We start from the raw sequence: 8,021 nt of genomic DNA, 5'->3' as shown, positions 1-8,021 counted from the left end.
CGCCAGAGAGGGCGCAGCATTTGGGGTGCACAGACCCCAGCGCCAGAGAGGGCACAGCACTTTGCGGGGCTGCGGAGAGCCCGAGCACCAGGGAGGCGCAGAGTGAGATGGGGCTGCGGAGAGCCTGAGCACCAGTGAGGTGCAGAGTGAGACGGGGCTGCAGAGAGCCCAGGGAGGAAAAGGGGGCCAAATTACAACAAGACCCAAACCAAACAACGTCAGTACCATCTGCCAGGCTTGGGGTGTGGTAAAGGGGTGGTTGGAGCCACGCATAGCCCATAAGGCTAGGATGCCCTGAAACACCAATTGTGACATCCATCTTGGAGCGGGACCCACCAGGGGTCCGGGGACCCATGGGGTCCTGAGAATCAATCTCGACCATGTACAAGAGGACTTAGAGGCAGCCTCCCTATCATTCATACCATCAAAAACGTGGCGGGCGAGAATAGAGGGTGCCCAGTGGGCCAACTTGGCATGGTAAGGGGACCTTGGGGAGATCACGGCCATCCTGCAGGACCCCATCCCGTGGCAAAGGCCATGACTGGAAGCATTATGTACTGCCAGCAGGCTCACCCCTGCAGTAGTACAAGGGACAGGCCTTCACCCTCTAACGATACTGAGTCATTCAAGGCCAAGAAGAAGGTTATCTCCCCTGTCAGTAAAACCATATAAGCTGAATCATCAATTTTTTTTTTTCTTTTTTGCAAGACAATTACACACACACACACACACACACACACACACACACACACACACACTACCAAGCTGTCTTGTAACCACTGTGGTTCATTAGACAGCCCAAAACACACTTTTACAGTTACACCACCCTTTGTCCCATTACAAAAACTGCACCGCGCACCTGTCATTGTCTCATTTAAGTCATCAAAATTACTCAAAGGACTTACTCAGTGCCCTCCCACCTCCCCTCTCTTCTCCCCCTTCCCAACTGCCCCCCTCACCCATTTGCCCAGACCTTTTACTCATTGTATTCATTGTTGTCTCCATTGTCATCGTCATCTTTGCTCTCTTCAGAGGGCTCACCTCTGAGCAGCCTATGCCAGTCTTTTCTCTTCCATAAGATGTTCGCCATCTCTTGCCTGTTGCTTGCTTCCATCTTCTTGTAGTACCAGTACATCTCACCTAGCTCCATTTTAATGCAGTCCTTGACCTGGAGGTTTGTGAGTCTGTTTATGAGAAAGGGGGGCTCTTGAAGCAGGAAATGAATTAGGCGAAGCAAGCTGCTGGGGTCCTTTGCTGCTTAAGGCAATCCTGCTAGTGGGAGGCCAAAACAATAGACCGCGTCCTCTTTGACTGCCCATATGCAAAAGAGATGTGGAAGAGGGTATGCGTACTCCTCCTGGCAGTAACAAAGTTCATAACCCTGACCAGCGAGGCAGTTCTGTATGTCACAACCCAAAGTTGTGGGTTTTTTTATTTGAGTGTGCTTCGGCATCGCTAAATCACGTTCCCGCCAAATTGCAGCTCTTTTGCACGGTGGAGTGTTCTGCTGCAACAGAGAACCCGCGTGCAGGAGCTTTTCCCGCCAGTTCTGTAGCTTTCTTTGCATAGTGCATTTCTTTTGCATTATAGCAATGCGTGATGCAAGGAGTCACTGCCATTTGTATTAGGATTCGCGCCACATTATTGGCCAGTCTTAATGTAAGCACACATGGCGGCTAGCTATTGGCTTGCTAGCCGTACAAAAGCCTTGGGTGGTTTCCGCCCAAATCGGAAGGAAGGAAAGAGAGAGAGAAAGAAAGCACGTGGAGTCCGGGAAAGGAGCGCGAGGATCTCTAAGCGCTGCTTATCCATACGAACCCAGCTTCTCCTTAAGAAGGCAACAGAGGTTTAATTTGTTGAACCCACGGAGCTTCAACAACTCCGCGGGACTTATTTACCGTCCCCTCGGAGCCTTAACGACTCCGAGGCAACTAACCTCTAGCCTCTCCCCGTCGCCGATCGCAGTCCAGACGTATCCCTGTCCTAAGGACCCCATTGTCGAACCCACGGAGTCTTAACAGCTCCGGGGGACCTGGGAACCGAGTAACACTCACGGAGATACAGCTGCTCTGTGGGAACGAATTCTTGAACCCGCGGAGCCTGAATCACTCCGGGGTCAAGGAACCGAGTTTATTAGAGTCCTCCACCGAGAACTCAAGCGGAGCTGTGCCTGGAAAGCTGACCAGCCTACACTGCGACCACCTTGGGTGTAAGTAAATAATCTTTTCAATCAACCATTATGCCTCCGTGACTGATTCTAGCTCGAGCATACTATACCGCACCACGGTTTTCTCCAGCCCCGTGTGCCCGGGCTGCCGGCCACAGCCTGTGTGCACAAAGACGGGCCCCCGGCTCGCCTTGGCTCGCACATGGCGACCCAGCTGGGATCAGGAGAGAGCTCGCACATGGCGATCCAGGCAGGATCAGGAGTTGGTCTGCACACTGTATAGGCACTTGACTAGTAGGGCTGTGTGAAATTTCACCGGCTGTTTCGTTTCAATGCTGTTTTGAGCTCAAAACAGCAAAATCAAAATGAAACGAAGGGCTTCGAAACAGCCTTGAACGAAACGAGGGTAGTCAAAATGTTTTGAAACGTTTCGAAGCTAAAGCTGGGCTTGCCTGCAGGGAAACAAAAGTAAGGAGAGGGAGTGGGAAGAGGGGGGAAGGACACAGTGAGGGCACGCCTTAACACACACCAGAGAAGCTCCTGCAGGAGGGGAAAGAAAGTCTCTTTCACAGTTTGGCTGCCTGAGATGCTGCTGGTACTACTGTGCTGCTGCTCACTAAGCTATTATTTTACCTGTTGTTATTTAAAGTGGTGGACTGGACTGAGGCTGTAGGGGAGGAGGAGACCTCATTGGGGCACACTACTGGGTTGTGTAGAGACCCCAGCACCAGTGAGGGTGCACTGGGGTGAGGTGCGCACAGGGAGGTCCAGGTGAGGGAGATCCCCTGCCCTCCATCAATGCTCACCTCGTGAAGGAACACCTTGAGAGGCTGGACACCTTCAAGTCAGCCATCCCTGACAATCTACACCCCAGGGTACTTCAGGAGCTGGCAAGCATCATAGCCCAGCCTCAGGCACGGATCTTTGAGAACTCCTGGTGCTCTGGTGAAGTGCCTGAAGACTGGAAGAAGGCCAATGTGGTGCCTATCTTCAAGAAAGAGAGGAAAGTGGGTCCGGCAAACTATAGGCTCATCAGCCTGACCTCTATCCAGGGGAAGGTCTTAGAAAAGTTTATTAAAGAGGCCATCCTTAATGGACTGACCGATGCCAACATCCTGAGGGACAGCCAGCACGGGTTTGTTGGTAGGTCTTGCTTGACCAATCTCATTTCCTTTTATGACCAGGTGACCTATCACCTGGACAAGGGAGAAGAGATTGATGTCATATATCTTGACTTCAAAAAAGCTTTAGATCTGGTATCCCATGATCACCTCTTGGCAAAACTGGCCAATTGTGGCCTTGGGTCAACCATGATCCACTGTCTGGGAAATTGGCTCCGTGATTGGACCCAGAGGGTGGTAATTGATGGAAGTCAATCGTCATGGTGCCCTGTGACCAGTGGGGTCCCCCAAGGCTCTGCCTTTGGACCCATATTGTTCAACATCTTCATTAATGATGTGGACATTAGAGTCAGAAGCAGACTGGCCAAGTTCGCCGATGACACCAAACTTTGGGGCAAAGCATCCACACCAGAAGACAGGAGGGCGATCCAGGCTGACCTGGACAGGCTCAGCAAATGGGTGGATGAGAACCTGATGGTGTTTAACACTGAAAAATGCAATGTTCTCCACCTTGGGAGGAAAAACCTGCAGCACCCTTATGGGCTTGGCAGTGCTACACTGGCTAGCACTATGGAAGAAAGAGACTTGGGGGTCATCATTGACCACGAGATGAACATGAGCCTTCAATGTGATGCTGAGGCTAGTAAAGCGACCAAAACGCTGGCTTGCATCCATAGATCTTCTCAAGCAAATCCCGGGATGTCATTCTCCCCTTGTACTCGGCCTTGGTGAGGCTGCAGCTGGAGTACTGCATCCAGTTTTGGGCCCCACAATTCAAAAAGGATGTGGAGAAGCTTGAGAGAGTCCAGAGAAGAGCCACGTACATGATTACAGGTCAGGAAAACAGACCTTATGACGAGGCTGAGAGCTATGGAGCTCTTTAGCCAGGAAAAGCGCAGGCTTAGGGGTGATCTGATGGCCACGTATAAGTTTATCAGGGGTGACCACCAGTATCTGGGGGAACGTTTGTTCACCAGAGCGCCCCAAGGGATGACAAGGCCGAACGGTTATAAACTACTGCAAGACCGTTTCATGCTAGACATAAGGACGAATTTCTTTACTGTCCGAGCCCCCAAGGTCTGGAATAGCCTGCCATCGGAGGTGGTTCAAGCACCTACATTGAACACCTTCAAGAGAATATTGGATGCTTATCTTGCTGGGATCCTATGACCCCAGCTGACTTCCTGCCCTTTAGGCAGGGGGCTGGACTCGATGATCTTCCGAGGTCCCTTCCAGCCCTAATGTCTATGAAACCTTAACACACACACACAAAGTCACACGTCACAAGTTTTGTTTGTCAGCAGCTTGAGGTGCAGTTTCCCAGAAACCCCTGCACTTATCTCCTTGAAACTTGGTAGGCTTCATGCCTTCAGAAGGGGCTACCATGCCTGCTGTTTTCATTCAAATCTGCCAAAAAATGCAAAGTTATAGGCAGTTTTGTGCTTCCCCATTATAGCCTATGGGCGAAAGGTTGAAACAGTGTTGAAACAGTTTTGACGAAACAAAACGGAACAGTGTTTTCAAAACTAAATGAAACTTGAAACGAAACACTGTCCTGTCAAAACAGCGAAACGGAAGTCAAAACAAAACGGTGCTGTTTTGCACAGCCCTATTGACTAGGCTGAAACCACCATCAATTTTTTTTTTTGAAAAAACATTTATATATATATATATATATATATATATATATATATATAACTGTACCTCTACCAACCCAACAAGTTAAAGTATTTTAGTCCCATTACAATGTTCACACTGCACACCATTCTTGTGCTTTTACTCGTCATCATCATTTTCGTCCTCATCGTAGTCACTGTTCTTACTGTTGTCCTCGTTGCTCTCTGTGGAGGGCTTGCCTCTGAAAAGTCTATGCCAGTCCACTCTCCACCATATGAGGTCTGCCATCTCTTTCCTGTCGTCTTCTTCTGCCTTCTTGTAGTACCAGTACATTTCACGCAACCCCATTTTAGTACAGGAATGGAGTCTGAGTACATTCCTCGACTGTGGGGTCTGAGTGCCGATTTGTGAACAGGTTCCTGGCTTTCCACAGGGCGTACAGGGCAGGTGATGAACCGGTCAAAGCAGGCTGAGGGGTGTTGCGCCCGATAATAGTTGGCCGGATCTGAGAGAAGTTTCTAGAGATTTCTGGGTTAGATCGTGGAGAAGGTTTATTTAAACAACCATGTTTAACAACAGAGAGATGGTTACAAATAACAATAAAACACAAAACGTGACTATAACATACAATAACACCACAAACATATATCAATGGCACTTATCGGTCTGAGCCGGTTGCCCAGCGTGTGCACTTTCTGTCCAATTAAGCTTTGTTAGCCTTTCACAAGTCAGGTGTCCCCAGGTTTGTGAGCTGACTGGCCGGTGAGGCATGGTCCGGTGCAATCCTCGTCATGACCTCAGTCTCTGACTGATCAAGTCGAAGGTGATGGTCCCAGTGTCGATCTTGAACATCTCCTCTGCTGTTTGGGCATGCTGAGACTTTATATTGTTGACTGAGCCACTCACAATCTTAGGTTTTGAATCATGCCCTTATTTGGAAGACGCCATCCCCTATGGATACAAGCCTCAGAAAGCAGGCATCATTGCTTAGGAGAAAATGCATAGCCGTTTACCTGCAAGACTGAGCTATGGAAATTCCCCTAACCCCACTGGGAATTCCCCCACAAGGGCCCCCTTGCTGTTTGGTTAAGTGACCGCTTCTCATCTGTTTTTTTAGTTTTTTGCAAAAATATATATTTTTTATATATTATCTATATCTATCTATTTATCTATTAGGGGTGTGTGAAGCAGGCCCAATTTGATTCAGATTCAGCCCAAATCAGGGACAGTGATTCGATTTGTTGATTCAGACCACTGTCCCTGATTAGATTTGGCTGAATCCGAAACTGAAAATTTGATGCTGATTCGGAAAATCCGTGATTCAGACATAGACACAGCTTTAATTTTCTACATACTTTGAGGTAGCAGGCATGGCTCGTGATTGCTGCAATGCTGGGGCACATGGAGCGTCCCACAGGAGTGCGGGGGGGCCCTCTATGTGCTCAGTGGTGAAGTACTTCCGGTCCACTTCTGGGTCTGCCGGACAGTGTACTGGGGGGCCCCCCCATGCCTCTCTGGCTCAGTGATCGGCCACAGGGGGACCCCAGGTGCTCTCCCCCACCCCGATCCAGGAGTCACCAATCACTGAGCCAGTGGGGCATGGGGGGAACCCCCAGTGTGCTCCACTGGCAGACCGGGAAGTGGACCAGGAGTGCTTCTGGTCCATTTCTGGGTCTGCTGCCAAATGCTCTGGGGATCCCCCTGTGCTTCTGTGGGATGCTTCATCTGCCCCAGCATTGCAGCATTCACGAGCCGCCTGCTACCTAGAGGTATATAGAAAAAACATTTAAAGCTGTGTCTATGTCTGAATCTTTCCAAATCGATTTGGAGGGTTCTGATTCGATTCGGAGAGATTAAAGGGTCCTGATTCGATTTGGATTCGGAGATTCAGCCACTGAATCGGGCCGAATCTCTGCCGAATAGAATCAGGAAGCAAAGCTTTGCGCAGCCCTACTATTTCTCTCTCTCTCTCTCTCTCTCTCTCTCTTTACCTGCAACACTCTGCCAGGCAGGGGCAATGCGTAGGGGGTGCATGTGGATGCACATGCACCCCCTGAGCGTGGTGGTACACCCCCTGCAGAAAGATGCTGCTGATGGGCGGTCACCACTCGCCACCCTGCCCCCAGTGTCTGTGGGCGGTTAGCAATCCCTACTGGCCGCTGCTGATGCTGCCAGCGGCACCTGTGGGTGGTCTTCAACCCCTGGTCGGCGCTTGCTACCCTTCCCCCCCCGACGGCGCCAGCGGCATCTGTGGGAACTCCGCGCTTACCGCCACCACGCTCCCGCCGCTGCCAGCGCAGCCGTGCTCCCCCAGCTGCCGGGGGCACATGTCGTTTATGCTGCCAAGTGTCCCTTGTGGTTCACTTGGCAGATCAAAGCACATTTTTGACAGTTAAACCATTAAAAACCTGTTACACAGTTTGCACTGCGTATCTGCACGCCCATCTCCATCTCCATCCCCGTACCCCTACCCACTGCCCTCCTCAGAGGGCCGGCCCTTGAAAAAGTCTATGCCAGACCCCCCTCTACCATATGAGGTCTGCCATTTCTTTCCTGTCATCCTCTTTTGTCTTCCTGTAGTACCAGTACAATTCACTTAGTCCCATTTTAATACAGTTCTCGACTGTGGGGTCTGAGTGTCTGTTTATGAGCAGGTTCCTGGCTTTCTACAGTGTATACCTGAAGCAGGATATGAACTGGTTGAAGCGGGTTGTTGGGGCCCCTTGATGTCTGGTCAGGTGCCCGCAGAGAACCACTTCCCTGGCCAGATCTCTGAAACCTGTGGTATCCCTCCAGCCAGAGTCTGCAACTTCCCGAGGAAGCCTGTCCCACAGGCTGGCTGTTTTAGCAGTGAGGAAGTGTTTCTTGCAAGTCCGTCTAAACCTCCTTTGCTGCCACTTCAATCCACTGGGCCACATCCTGCTCTCTGCAGCTAGAGAGAAAAGATGCTTTCACTCTTCTTCAAGGCAGCCCTTCAGGGATTGGAAGACGGCGAGCATGTCCCCCCTTAAGCACTTTTTACTGCAAGCTGACCATGCCTGGCTCCTTCAGCATGGGACCCTGGATCCCATCTCTTCCACCCCGCACCCAGTGGCCAAGGGGAGTGTGACCTGTCC

This window comes from Alligator sinensis, unplaced genomic scaffold (genome assembly GCF_000455745.1).
Source record: "Alligator sinensis unplaced genomic scaffold, ASM45574v1 scaffold962_1, whole genome shotgun sequence".
NCBI classification, from domain to species: domain Eukaryota; kingdom Metazoa; phylum Chordata; order Crocodylia; family Alligatoridae; genus Alligator; species Alligator sinensis.
This window is presented reverse-complemented; position numbering follows the sequence as displayed.